Source organism: Castor canadensis, chromosome 11 (genome assembly GCF_047511655.1).
Source record: "Castor canadensis chromosome 11, mCasCan1.hap1v2, whole genome shotgun sequence".
Taxonomy (NCBI): Eukaryota; Metazoa; Chordata; class Mammalia; order Rodentia; family Castoridae; genus Castor; species Castor canadensis.
This window is the reverse complement of record NC_133396.1, coordinates 98,829,204-98,843,347: the sequence shown is the minus strand read 5'-3', so window position 1 is coordinate 98,843,347 and position 14,144 is coordinate 98,829,204. Positions and strand designations below refer to the sequence as shown.

At 38.5% G+C, this 14,144-nt stretch overlaps 1 protein-coding gene across 5 annotated transcripts in view; it reads left to right on the top strand.

The window, feature by feature from the left end:
• Positions 1 to 2,611: 2,611 nt before the first annotated feature.
• The window catches only part of Ddr2 (discoidin domain receptor tyrosine kinase 2), a 126,783-nt gene continuing 115,250 nt past the window's right edge, over positions 2,612 to 14,144 (top strand). For 2 of the 5 annotated variants that reach the window (XM_074047627.1, XM_074047623.1), the window contains exon 1: positions 3,678 to 3,882. The gene's annotated coding sequence lies outside the window, so the exon portion shown is untranslated. Of the gene's footprint in view, positions 2,702 to 3,053; positions 3,343 to 3,677; positions 3,883 to 14,144 lie in introns of those variants that run through there. The other 3 variants (XM_074047625.1, XM_074047624.1, XM_020170637.2) reach the window with 3 other exon arrangements.

Below are 14,144 nucleotides of genomic sequence, written 5' to 3'. Positions count from 1 at the left end.
CCTCTCTCTCTCTCTTTCACACACAAACACATATATATATTCTGAACCCAGTTTATTTTGTTTAACCTGACAATCTCCAGTTTCATCTGTTTTCCTGCAACCAACATGATTTCATTCTTCCTTATTGCTAAATAATACTCTGATATGCCTATATACTGCATTTTCTTTATCCATTCATCTGTTGATAGCACTTAGGCTGATTCCATAACTCGATGATTGTGAATAGTGCTGCTATAAACATAGGTGTGCAGGTGTCTTTATTTGATTCTGACTTATATTCCTTCAGATATATGCTCATGAGTGATATGGCAGGATCATATGGTAGTTCTAATTTTAGTTTTTTTCAGGACCTTTCATACTGATTTCCGTAGTGCCTGTAGTAATTTACATTCCCACCAACAGTCCGCACACACCACCACCGCATCCTGGCCAGCATTTGTTGTTTCTTTTCTTTTTTTTGGTGGTACTGGGGCTTGAACTCAAGGTCTATGCCTTGAGCCACTCCACCAGCCCTTTCTTTCTTTCTTTTTTTTTTGTGATGGGTTTTTTGGAGATAGGGTTTCACAAACTATTTGCCCTGGCTGGTTTTGAACTGTGATTCTCCTGATCTCTGTTTCCTGAGAGCTAGGAATCCAGGCCTAATCCTTAATGATAGCCATTCTGACTGTGGTGAGATGTGTCTGAGATAGATCTCCCTAACTTTGCCCAAGCTAGCATTGAACTCGAAATCCTCTTGTCTTTGTCACCTGAGTTGCTGGGATTTCAAGTGTGTACCATCAAATCGGCATGTGTTGTGTTTCTTAAACTAAGTTAGTTAAATTCCTTTACTTCCACCCTCATTTTATTTTCTAAAGGATCACAAAGATGTCTAGCTCTGTGTCATTTAGAAGCAGAAGTCCTATACTTATTTCAATTCTCAACACTTGTTTTTACTTGAACTTGCAGACTGAGAAAAGATCTTTAAAAGTTATCTTGTACATTTCCTCACTTCTAATTAATACTGCATCTTGACCGTTCTAGATAGATCTATCCTGCTTTGTGTAAAACCCTAGTAATGAAATTCTGTATTGCTTCTCAGTTATTCATTTGCAGTATAAAAAAGTCCTCATAACTAAGATGTATTACTTTCTATGGAACATAAATAATTCTGATTGCAATGACTCATGTTTCCCAAGTCAAACCAACTAGGGGCTAAAATCTGTGCACAAAAGAGTAATAAAATAGTATTTCCCCACATCTGTTCCTGTAGCATTGGGAATTCCAGCCTTACTCAAAAGTCCATCAAATAGTTTTGGGAGTCTTCAGGAAGGTTCTTCCAAGTGTTCCATGAATTGGTCCTTTCAGCTTTGAGGTAGCACTGACCATTTTCTTTCTTCCCAGCTCTGCTTTTCCTACAGCAATGACTTGCCAGGGCTGAAGATGCACACCCCTCCCCAGCCAGCCAGAGTTGTCTCTGAAACTGAGGCTCAAAGCTGATGATTCCTCTTAATGCTTTAATGCCCCTTAAACATTTTAGTAAAATATTGCTTTCAGTTTTTCCTTGCTCTTGTTTTGGTAGCATCTACTTCCCAGAGTTCAGGATTAGACTTGGACATAGCTCAGAAGAACCTGAGTGATCAAGCTTGAGTGACAGGCATACAAGTGACAGACATGGTATTTTTCTTCGAGTTACTCATTACCTTTGACAAAGCTTGGTTGTACTTGGGACCATCTTTTATCCTTCAGCTCTCTCTTCACTCAATGAATTCTTCCCAGGATGTATCCTTTGTCTATACACAAACTCTTGATGGAGCTGCCCATTCTTCCTCAGACTAACCCAGGGGTATCTGGGTTTTGAAGTCAAGAATCCAGGCTCAAGTGGAATCTTAGTTATAGACATTCACTGACAAACAAACAGTCTTGCCTATGGATAGAACCATGTTAGATACCTATAGCTGCCTATCCTTGTTAGGTTCTGGTTTCATGAATCTATTACTCTGTTGTCCGGTAACCTCACCAAATCTATAAAATTACAGTTTATATTATGGATGCATTCTTTATAGTAAACTACTATAGGCTTAGATATCTGAGAAAGATTCCAGGAATACGTGTATAACCGCATGTTCATAGATGCGGCATCCAGTGAAGTGCCTGATAAATGCTCAATATATATTTATGGAGTGGAGTTGAGCTGAATATCTTGGCCTCATCACCCTCAGACCCGACTCTGGGTGCTTAAGCTATGTGAAGAGTCTTCTTATCAGTACTGTCCTTTCTCTTTGTAAAATAACCCAAGTCCTAGGTTTTTAAAAAATCTCTTCAATTTTGTTTTCTACTTTTCATTGTCTCTTGAAGAGCCTCTCCATTTTTTTTGTGTCCTCTTTCAGCTGTGGAACACAGACATTACAGCTGCTTTCTGACTCTCAGACTGGTGTTGCACTTCTGAGCCTTTTAGGGATTTACCACTGACAATCTCCACGTTAATTCCATAGCCACTCCAGTTTTCCTTACTTCACTGTTCCCCTTATGAAGCATCTCATGTTCCCAACTTACTATGGGGGTGGAGATGTTCCCCTCCTTTTTCTTTTTTGGTGGCCCCACCTCTTTTCCTGCAGATCTTGGAGGCTGTACAGTCCAGATCAAGGATAAGCAGAGAAGAGGTGGTGATAGCTCAAGAACCCAGGAGAAGGAGATATCTTTATGAGGAGGCCAGCTCTCAAAGGTAGGCTGTCTTCTTAACCTGCCTTTTGCCATCTGTCTTGCTCCATGGGTCTGCTGCTCTTGAGTACTTCCTTGTGCTACACTCCCTACACTCACAGAGAATCAGGACCTCCAGGTCTGGTGCTTGATCAGAAGCAATCCAGGCTCTAAAGGGTTAAGGTTAGAGCCTGGATGGATGGAGAGGGTTATTAGTTATCATTTGGATAACTGAGCAAGGGTTCCTCCCCTGTCGCCTACACACCACTTTCACATGATCTTTTGCCCTGGCCACAGAAAGGAAGAAAAAAAAAAGTTTACAAAATAATTTAAAAACTCCTTGTAAATGCTTGTGCTTTCATTTAGCTGCAGGAATCCAATACAGACAGAAACAGACCCTCAAGCAGCAGCAGCCAACTGAGAGTTGAGTGGAAAAAAAAAAATAAAAAAGAAGGAATCCTGGACTCTGGAAGCATCCAGTTTTTTTGAAGAGGAGGCAGTGGGGGGAAGGGATTAAATCAAATCTTTTTTGAGGAGGACTTAGCTCTGAGCTTTCATGGCCAGAACTCTCATGAAGATTAGCTCCATGCATGTGACCCAACTCTCTGGGAAGCTTCAATTGGAAGAGACTCTAAACTTGAACTTGTGCTTATAACTTCAGCTCAAGTAAGAAAAATGAGGTGTGTGTGGGGGAGGGTGGGGGAGGGGAAACGTCCCAGGATGGGGACCAAGTCTTAGCTGGAGGGGAGGGTGTGGAGATGTATATGGGCGAGGATAAGTCGGAAGGGAGCTATGTCTTTAAGTCTGTCCTATGGTTATACATATTTTTTCTTCTATGAATGGGTTTTGCTGTAAATTATAGCTTTGCTGATGGTCCCTTGGGTCAAAAGAAATAGTCTCTAAACAGAAAACAGCTCTGATTGGTGACTTTCCTTCTTCCCTCCCCAACCCCCTTCCTAATTGAAACCAAATGTGCAATATATTGGATGCTGGGATCCCTGGCGCTTTCCCAGGAATCCTCAGAATGTGAGGTTTCTCTCAAAGGCATCTTGCATCAGCCTGTGTATGTGTGCCTGCCACCAGGCTCCTTCACCGGCAAAGTGGAAAAAGAAGCGCTTCACGACAGTCTTCTTTTGGGGTTGGGGGAAACGCAGTGGATTATAATTCTGTTTTCTTCTTTCCAAAACTGTGCACCCCTGGATGAAAGTAAGTTATTTGGGTCTTTTTTTCTTTTCTTTTTTCGAAAACGAAAGCTCTTGGTGTGTCAGGAAAAGTTTCAAAAGAGGGACGTTTCAATCAGGCAAGGAAGGGCAGGGAACAGGACACCATAGACTTGAGAAGTCAGATCCCACGTTTCTGGGGGTCTGGATTTGCGTTGTGGAGGGAAGAATAAAGAGTGCTAATAACCAAAGAGGGCCAAAGCAAAGTTGATGAATCCATAGCAGCCGCACAATACAATAAACACCGTTAACAGAGTTGAAAATGTTGGCAGGCAAGACAGGCCGATTGCAGAGTCAGGTTCAGGGTGGAGAGTGTGGAGCCAGGAGCTAGGCTTTCAGGCATTTAGTGGTGGTGTCTTTGGGTCCTCTGCTTTAGAGAGAACATAGCCAAGCATTTTTTGTGCTTCAGGGCAGTTGCTGATCTAATTGTGAGAAAGGCAACTTTAGAGAAGGGGCGGCTTCACCCTGAGGTTTGGGGTGGCAGGGCGGGAGGCTGGCTATATGGAGAACTTTCAGTTGATGATTATGAAATACAGCTTTCCAATTCATTTCCTTGCTGGGGCAGGGTGCCCTTCCTTTGTTATCCAATGACTTGGGGCAGTTTTCAGTTGGGAACTCTGAGTCCAGGCTGATGTTCAAGAGTTACATCCAAAGGGAAAGAGTTTTTCCGAGTGGCTGAAACTCTCAGGCCAGCCATTTGAGATGAGAATTCCCGCTACTCAAGTTGGCAGGGGCTTCAGCACCATTTTGCCGACTGTTTGCTTTCTGCATCCTTTTCTTGGGGTAATGAGAGCCCCCCAAAAGGTCTTTGAGATATCTTCTGACCCCCTCATTTCATGGACGTCACCTGCTCAGGGTCTCACAGCACAAAGTGGAGCTAAAAAGGAAACCAAGGTTCTCGCTACATAGTTCTTTCTCCTCCATAACTGTCCTTTCATGTTCCTTTAAAGGTTTATTCTGGCTGACACAATAGAGGAAGTTTCATTACCAAGTTACCACAAAGACATTAGTTATCAGCCATAGAGAGGAGGGCGATAACAAGGTCTCTGGTTGTGTGTGCTTGGGTGGATGCGGAAAATAAAATAAAGCTAACACCTAAGACCCTCCTATGTACTAGGTTCCATGCTCAGGGCTTTACATGCATTATTGGGTTGAATCCTCACAGTTCTGTAAGGCAGAGAGGATATTAAGGCTTACAGAAGTGAAATGAGTTGCTCAAGGAAATGCAACTAACATATTTGAAACTCATTAGGTCCAGCTCTCAATCTTGAGCCCTGAATAACGTTCAAAAATCCTCCTTCCCCCACCACACATGTACTTGCTTACTTTTGGAGTCAAATTCCATGTTTCACTTGGTAACCAGGAGGTAAAGATGTTAAGTTAAGAAGTAGTTTGGATTCCTTCTTGAGGCCACTTCTGCACTTGGATGAGAATTTATCTGAGTCTCAGATGCAGGTTGATATCTAGACACTTGGTATATACTTAACTTTGTTATGCAAAGAGCCTGGGATTTAGAATATGAAGACTCAGGTCAAATTCTGTCTTTACCTTTTACTACTTTCTGCATTTGACATCTGTGTTCATTACATGAATAAGAATAAGAATAAGAATACTTGGGGCTGGGGCTGTAGCTCAGTGGTAGAGCACTTAAAAGCATGTAGAGGGCCCAGCACATTCCAGCCGTATTGTCTTCAGAGATACTGGATGTGAATGGATTCTGAAGGCTATAAAGGATTGAATTGTGTCAGCTTTTATGATTATGCTTACTGAACACCAGAACCTAATGTGAGGCAGCTTCCACCCAGCTGGGTCTTATAGTTGGTTCTCTCTGTGGGAAGGCAGGTGGATTTGGCTGTTTGTGAAACTGAAATGGGCGGTCTCCGTCTTCATGCTCATCTCCTTTGAATGGAAGCAATCCTTCCTTGTGGGGAATATTCCTGGTTTTTCTCTGAAAATTTTCTCTGGTGGCCTGGTTTGTCCTGATTCTTTATCCAAAGTAGAGGAGGATGAAGGACACTGGGCGTCTTTAAGTATTACTTGCATGCGTGCTGACTCTGAACAAGAAGGGTTTAGTTAGGACTGATCATTCACTTTCTTCTCAAAGGACATTGATATTCAAGGAGCTTCATATCTAGCCAAGGATAGATCCTGGACCCTGGTGCATCTTAACTCTGCAGGCACATCTCCCTTCATCTTCTGTCTCACTTACCTGTTCTATGCCTGTTGTTGGAAGGGTTGCAGCTGCTCTTGGAAGGCAGGGTATTAGGGGTGGGATATAATAGCATACAGCAGAAGCCTTACTCTGTTTCTGGTTAAGATTCACCTGCTTTATAAACCTCAAAGGTAAGTGGAGTGGAGAAGGCTTTTCCAGAATCTTTTAATTAGAAATCTCAACAGTCCAAGTGCAAGCAGAAGCGTCATCCAGGGGAGCCTCATCACTACCTCTTCTGCCCAGCCTCACTGTGAACTCACTCTTTTCTTCCTGCCTTACAGTCACTTCCCAGACTCAAAGTCATGTGAGTCTGTATCTCATGTTATGAATTTAGTTCAAACCTTCCCATGTGATTGCCTATTTATTAGATACTAATAAAATTAGAGTGGTCACCACATATTAATGCCACACCATTTTAAATTAGCATTAACTCTCAGACATCTTTCCCAAGTTCCTTCGCTAGATGCTCTTTACCTACACCTTAAACACACAACCCAAACACAGGTCTCATCGGCATCCAGAAAGCAAATATCCATCTAAAAATGGGCCTTTACTGACCTGCTAACGTCTTGTGCCAGCTCACATAAATGGTGACCTGTCCGTAAAACAGACACACTGGACCCTTTATACCTCCTGTGCTGTTTGAAATTGCAACGTATGAATCAATCAACTCTTTCCCAACAGTGACTACTCAGTCCAGAAATGTATCCAACATCCCAGGCATCCCAAAGCAGCTCTCACCAATAAATTCAGAACGTCAGGTTGACTGAAAAGATTTCTGTACCAATTAAATCAAAATAAGTCAAGGTGCAGGATGGGAGTTGGAGCTTAACCAGTGTCCCCAGGTGATTCCAACGTGAACCAGGGATAAGTACCTATGCTGATAAATCTTCAAGTACTTTAGGCATTTCCATTTTTTTCTATTTGACTTAATTCTGTTTAACAAGCATTTATTGATTACCTACTAGTGTAAGACACTGTGCATAAGATTTTTAAATAACATAACTTAACGAAGGAACTCAGATGTCCAGCTATACGTCCAGGGATATTCACTGGAACAACAACTACCACACTGATGGGCTCCCTAAACTTTCCCTCCCTTTTAATTGTATTTGTGTGCATTTGAATATGCTACAATTGAGCACGCTTTATTCACATAATTCGGTTGAAAACAATACTCTTATACTGATTGCCTAATTTTTGCTTTCTGTCCTTAATGTTTTACGCAGAACTAGTTAATATTTCCAAGTTTCTGTAATTCTCCAAGCAATGCAGAATCCTGACATTTGTCAAACTATGCACTCATTAGCTGGAATCTCACTTTGGCCTCTCACACTGAGGAAGATCAACTTTAAGTTAGCCCAAGGATCACTGAGGCCTGGAAGAGCAAGGCAAAAGCAAAGAGCTTCCAAATCTCCTTGCTTCAGTAGGACTTCTGGACACTGGACACTGGACACTGGACATTGTCTTCAATACATTTGTACACCCAGTTGTCGTGTGGCTTGCATTTTGTGCCTAGAAAGACCCCAGAGAAATCTTTGGGGAAACCTTTCAACCTACCACTCAGAGGTTAATGCTGTCTGGGCCTCTACAGTACGAGAGGGAGAGGGCATGATGTTCTGTTGTTAGGTATTGGTGCCAGAGCCATCATTTTCTAATTTCTTGAGGGGTTTTATCTTTCCTGGGTTACAATTTCTTCATTTGTTTTCTTCATGAGTTTTTATGCTCCCCTTTTAGGGTCAGACAAGATAATGTATGGGAAACCGGAAAGCTGTGTACCTATAAATATAGTAGGTAGGAATGCCCATTGGCATGCTTTGAGGTGCCTAATCCAGCAAAATCTGTTGTAATGCTAGATTGTGTTTAGGGTCTTAGTGGCTTAGGGAGTCAGAATAAATTGAGGTGGAGAAGGATTACAGATGAGCTAAATCTAGTTTTAAATTTAAAATCTAGTTTTAAATCTAGTTTTTTTGCATTTTTCTTTAAAACTTTTAAATTTTATCAGTTCACTAACATGAACTGATAAAAATCTCAATGAACTCTCATGTCTAAGATAGTTTCTCATTGATTTTTTTCCCATCCCAAATGATACCAACTGTTTAGATATTCAGAAGCTCTATTTTTATCAATTATTAATTTCATAGCATCCCAACTGCTCTCTCATAATTTTGCTCTTGCTGCATTGATTTCTACATTCCTCAGCAAACAGCTATTGGGAGGCTGCTCTCTGCCCTGTGCTTGTTCTAGGGTTTTATGATCAACAAGAGTATGGTCATTTATGATGATTTATTTCTTTAGACAATCTTTTCTTTAGGTTCTGGGGACTATAGTATGAATATGGACAAAACATGATTTAGAAACTTGTTGTTCAAGACTGGGTTAATAAGATTTTGCTTTTTAACATTTGCTGAACTGGAATTAAAAATAATGCTGAAATAGTTCTTGAATGGCAATTGTCAGTATAGCCAGATGTAAAAAAAAAAAAAAGACCTGAAATTTAACATTTTATTTTCCATAATTTCTTTCTTAAATTAATAGACAGTATTTCAGAGCAGCTTTAGTCTTGTAGAAAAATTGAGAACAGGATACAGAGTTCTCATATATTACCCCCACCTTTATACTCTGTTAATAACATCTTGCATTAGTATCATTTTCTACTTTCATCAATTGCTCAATATGTATTTATTAAACATCTATTTTATGTTTTGTATTTTGGAGATGGAAAAACTAACTCATATTTCTCCCTCTCAAATTTTTTATGATATGTAGCTATAGTTTAAAGTCTCTCATTTATTAAAAAATTTGCTATATATTTAGTGCACACCCAATTCTGTTCTAAGACTTAGCATAATAATATTTGGATATAGTAGGCATTCATTAAATACCTGATGAATACATGAACAAATGAAAATGAAGGAGCTAGAATAAAAGACAGTCTCTGTCCTTAGAAACTTCAAAACAAGACACATACAACAGTGACAGGAGAAAAATTTAAAGTACATAAAATATTGTTGAATTACTGATAAAAGAGATATCATCAGTCTATGTAAACAAGGTATAAAGCCAATATTTCCATGTTCTTTGTTGTGGTTGTATTCTTTTTCATCATCATTGTCTTTGTTGCCACAGTCACCACCATAATCATCATAATTATGCCTATCATTCTATGTCTGAGTCAAAGCATTAAAAAAACAAACTCCCACAGCTCATGGTAAAGTTGGGGAATTGTGCATGGATGATTTTGGCAGTTTTAAAGTGCCATCATACCAACTCATGCCACTTGTATCGCTCACTGGTAGTAAAATGAATTATGATTTGAGTCTTATGAAAGGAGTTCTCACCTTGATAGTCCTCATAGGAGCTACACCTCAATGCGTTGAAGTATTATAACTTCCCCAAAGCATATAAAACTTAGAGGACTAGTGAAGGTTACAAAGGCTGCTGAAGTTGTGCTTCACAAAGTACCTTCTGGAGATTGAGGAGAACAAATTGATCTAAAGAAGAGAATAGCAGGAGTCAAATTCCCTCAAGAATAGTTAGCTCTTCTTCAGCTAGATATTAATTTTAGAATGTGTACATTTTGGAGTTTAAAAATTGAGATAATGCAAAAATAGCATCAAAGGAAATTAAAAATAAATCCAAATCCAATCAAAATCCTAACAAGTTATTTTGTGAACATTGACCAACTGATTCTAAAGTTTATATGGAGTGCCAAGTGTGGTGGTACATGTCTGTAGTCCTAACATTCAAGAGGATGAGACAGGAGGATTGTGAGTTCAAAGCCAACCTGGCCTTTATATGGAGATCCTGTCTCAGTAAAATTAAAATAAAGTAGGTTATATGGAGAGTCAAAAGATGCAGACTATCCAGTTCAATATTGAAAGAAAAAAGAGGACTGGCACCACTTAACTTTAAGACTTGCTATAAAGTTATGGTAATCAAAGCAGTGTGGTATTGGCAAAAGAATAGACAAATAGATCAGTGGAACAGAATGGAGAGCCCAGAAATAGACCAACATAAATACAGTCAACTGATCTTTGACAAAGGAGTAAAAATAACACAGTGAAGGAAATACAGTCTTTTTAATAAATGGTGCTGGAACAACTCGACATCCACATGCAAATATAATGAATCTACACACAGAGTAGATGACAAAAGTTAACTCAAAATGTATCACAGACCTAAATGTAAATGCATAACTATAAAGCTCAAAAGATAATATAGGTGAAAATCTAGGTCACCTTGAGTACAGTGATTAATGACTTTTTAGATATAATAGTAAAGACACTGTGCATGAAAGAAATAACTAATAAGCTAGACTTCATTAAAATTAAAAACTTCCTCTCTGCAAAAGACAATGTCAATAAAATGAGAGCACAAGCCACACACTGGGAGAAAACATTTGCAAAAGACATTCCTGACAAAGGACTTTTATTTAAAATACACAAAGAACTCTTAAAACTCAACAATAAGAAAATAGACAACTAGTTAAAAGAAAATTAAAATAAAGTAGGTCATATGGAGAGTCAAAAGATGCAGACTATCCAGTTCAATATTGAAAGAAAAAAGAGGACTGTCACAAGATAGACAGATGACATAAGCTTATGAAAAGATATTCAACATCATAGGTCATTGAGGAATTGCAAATTAAAACAACAATGCAATATCACTATATACTTAGAAGAACAAATATACAAAATACTGACAATTCAAAACTTCAGGGAGGATGTGGGCAGCAGGAAGTCTCATTCATTGCAGGTGGGAATGTAAAATGGGACAGATATTGTAGAAGACAGTTTGGCAACGTCTTACAAAACTAGACATACTCTTACCGTATGATTTAGCAGCCATCTTCCTTAATATTTGCCCAGATGGATCGAAAATTGTGTCCACACAAAAACCTGCATATGGATCTTTATAGCAGCTTTATTCTTAAGTGCCCTAACTTGGAAACAGCTAAGACAGCCTTTAGGAGAAGAATGGATAGAAAACTGGTTCATCCAGACTATGGAATATTATTCAGTGCTAAAATTCAATAATACAGTAATTTATTGTTATTAATAATTTATATTGACCACAAATAATTTGTTGTTAAAATATGTCTATTAATAAGCATAATAAATGATAAGATCATAATGGAATAATGCTCTATTAAGTCATGAAAAGACATGTTGGAAATTCAAATACATATTACTAAGTGAAGACAGCCAGTCTTTAAGGCTACATATTGTATCATTCCAACTATAAGACTTTCTGAAAAAGGCAAAACTATGGCTACAGTAAAAATACTAGTGATTGCCAAGGGTTAGGAGAGGGAGGGATAACTAGGTAGAGTACATAGGATTTTCAGGGTATTGAAACTCTTATGTATGATTCTGGATAGTGGATACATGTCTTATACATTTGTTAAAATCCATAGAATGTTAACACCCTGAGTGAACTCTGATGCAAACTGTGACTTTGGGTGGCAATGATGTGTCATCATAGGTTCATGATTTGTAATAAACATGTTACTTTTGTGAGAGATGTTAATAACAGGGGGGATTGTATGTATTTGGGAACAGGTAGCACATGAGAACGATCTGTTTCTCTGTGAACCTAGAACTGCTCTAAAATAATAAAGTTAACTTAAGAAAAATTCTCCTGTAAGTCCTCAAATTCTAACACTCTGCTGTTTACTTCTTTCTTATTTGAAGGCAGATATTGTGATATAGTAATAATCAGTAGTGTTTATATTTCAAAATGATTAATTTTGTTTTTCTGATAAGTATTACCATTGTATTCTAAATGTGAATGCTCCAGTTTGATTTAATAAAGTTACTTGAGGTAGAAGCATTTAAAATTATTGAGAAACACTTATTTAACAGATTCATAGCAGATATTTGGGGGCTTCAGCAGATAGACAATGGGTCAAAATCTTTTTGTAACCTCATTCAAATAATAACTATTACTTAAAATGGTTGTTGAAGTTGTTTTAACTAGAGTAACACATAGTCTTATTTATGGTTGAAAAAGTGATAAGCCAAGGGTTAATGAGGTGAGATTCTATTTTTAATTTTATCATCTACTAGGAGTGGGACTTTGTGCAACTATTTTTTTTAAAATTTTAACCTCTTTGCACTTAACATTATCTCATCTGTAAAGGACATCATAAAATTTCTACATCTTCCAGTTCAATTATGCTAATCACTGTCCTGTACCAGGACAGCACCCATACCCATATTCACTTTCACAACTAAGTCTTGAGTCACTATGGTCTCCCCAGCACTATATTCTCTGAATAACCACTTCCCCTTTCTCCTTTCATTTTAGCCACTCTTCTTTTTTTTTTCTTTTTTCTTTTTCTTTTATTATTCATATGTGCCTGCAAGGCTTGGTTCATTTCTCCCCCCTGCCCCCACCCCCTCCCTTACCACCCACTCCACCCCCTCCCTCTCCCCCCCACCCCCTCAATACCCAGCAGAAACTATTTTGCCTTTATTTCTAATTTTGTTGTAAAGAGAGTATAAGCAATAACAGGAAGGAACAAGGTTTTTGCTGGTTGAGATAAGGATAGCTATACAGGGAGTTGACTCACATTGATTTCCTGTGTGTGTGTGTTACCTTCTAGGTTAATTCTTTTTGATCTAACCTTTTCTCTAGTACCTGTTCCCCTTTTCCTATTGGCCTCAGTTGCTTTTAAGGTATCTGCTTTAGTTTCTCTGCATTGAGTTAGCCACTCTTCTTTAAAGGCCAGCTCAAGTTTTAGATCCGCCATCTAACTCAGATCTTACTTCTTAGATTCCCCCATTCTTTCCATTGGGTCATGTAGTTTAGCAAGAACCATGTCTTAGGTGATCTCTACAACTCACTTTATAGCATAACCTGTAAGTGAGTGCTTACTGAACTCTCAAGACATATTATAGAAAAATTTATTATATTCTTAACACAGTCTTATTTTTGGTTGGGAAAGTTCTTAGAGGAGAGTAATTAAAGTTTTATATGCTATATATCCTTGAGGATATAAAGGAGCTCAGTTAATCTCTGTCAATTGGTTATTCTGTAAGATCAGAGTCTCAAGATCATGGAAGAAATGTTCTAAGCACTGGGTGTGCTGTCAGAAGTATTGGGTTCAAATGCTGATTCTAAATCATTGTGAAAGTTGAAGAAATATGCCAATATCTTTGTGAATGCAAATGTGGAAGAATTGATAGTATATGTAGGTATGCATTGGGTATATACTATAGGAAGGGCTATTTTATTTTATTTTAGCAATATACAGAAGATGGCTTTCCAAGAAGGTGGTGATTAGTCATTTTCTGTGTCAGGATACAACCCTACATTTGGTTTCTATTGGTCTGATTATGGGCAGAGCTGCTGTTTTTCTCCTGATCATAGCCTTTCCTCGTGGGTGTGTTCAGGCCTCTGATAACAGAAGTATGTACCTTTTATCCCTTCCTTTCCCACTGATTGTTCTCTCTTCTCTCAAAACTCCTTTACTGAAAAAGAAAAAAATATATACAAAGACTCTCAATTAAAAATTTAGTGTCATGCAATATGTAAATAAGCAAATTAACTGCTGCTTAATATCATGTATAGAGCTGAAAAATCTTCTAAACTTCTTTTCAGTTACTCATTATCAAAGGGATATCAGACTCTGAAGTAAATTTAGCAAGAATAATGGCTCTGCTAGTGGTGAGGTAGGTTGCATTAAAAAGTTCTTGAAGCAGTGGCCAGAGGCTACATGGACCTGATATACTACAAAGGGTGGCTCTGGTCACAAGTTGCAGATGGAGCAGATTCTGTGTCACTCACCCCTGGTGACTAGGCAGACACAGGCCTTTTCGAGATGTTAATAATGTACACTTAGCTCTCAAGAAACATTTCTTTGGGGCTTTCCAATTTGGTATTACTCAACTCTGAATAATACATGAGCCTATTATAGGAAAAAGTTTTCAGCACTTTAGGTGATCACTTATTAGTATATTATTAAAATATGCACGAAACTAAAACTACACTTTTTATGGTTATAGTTCTGATACAACCATGAAGCCAAA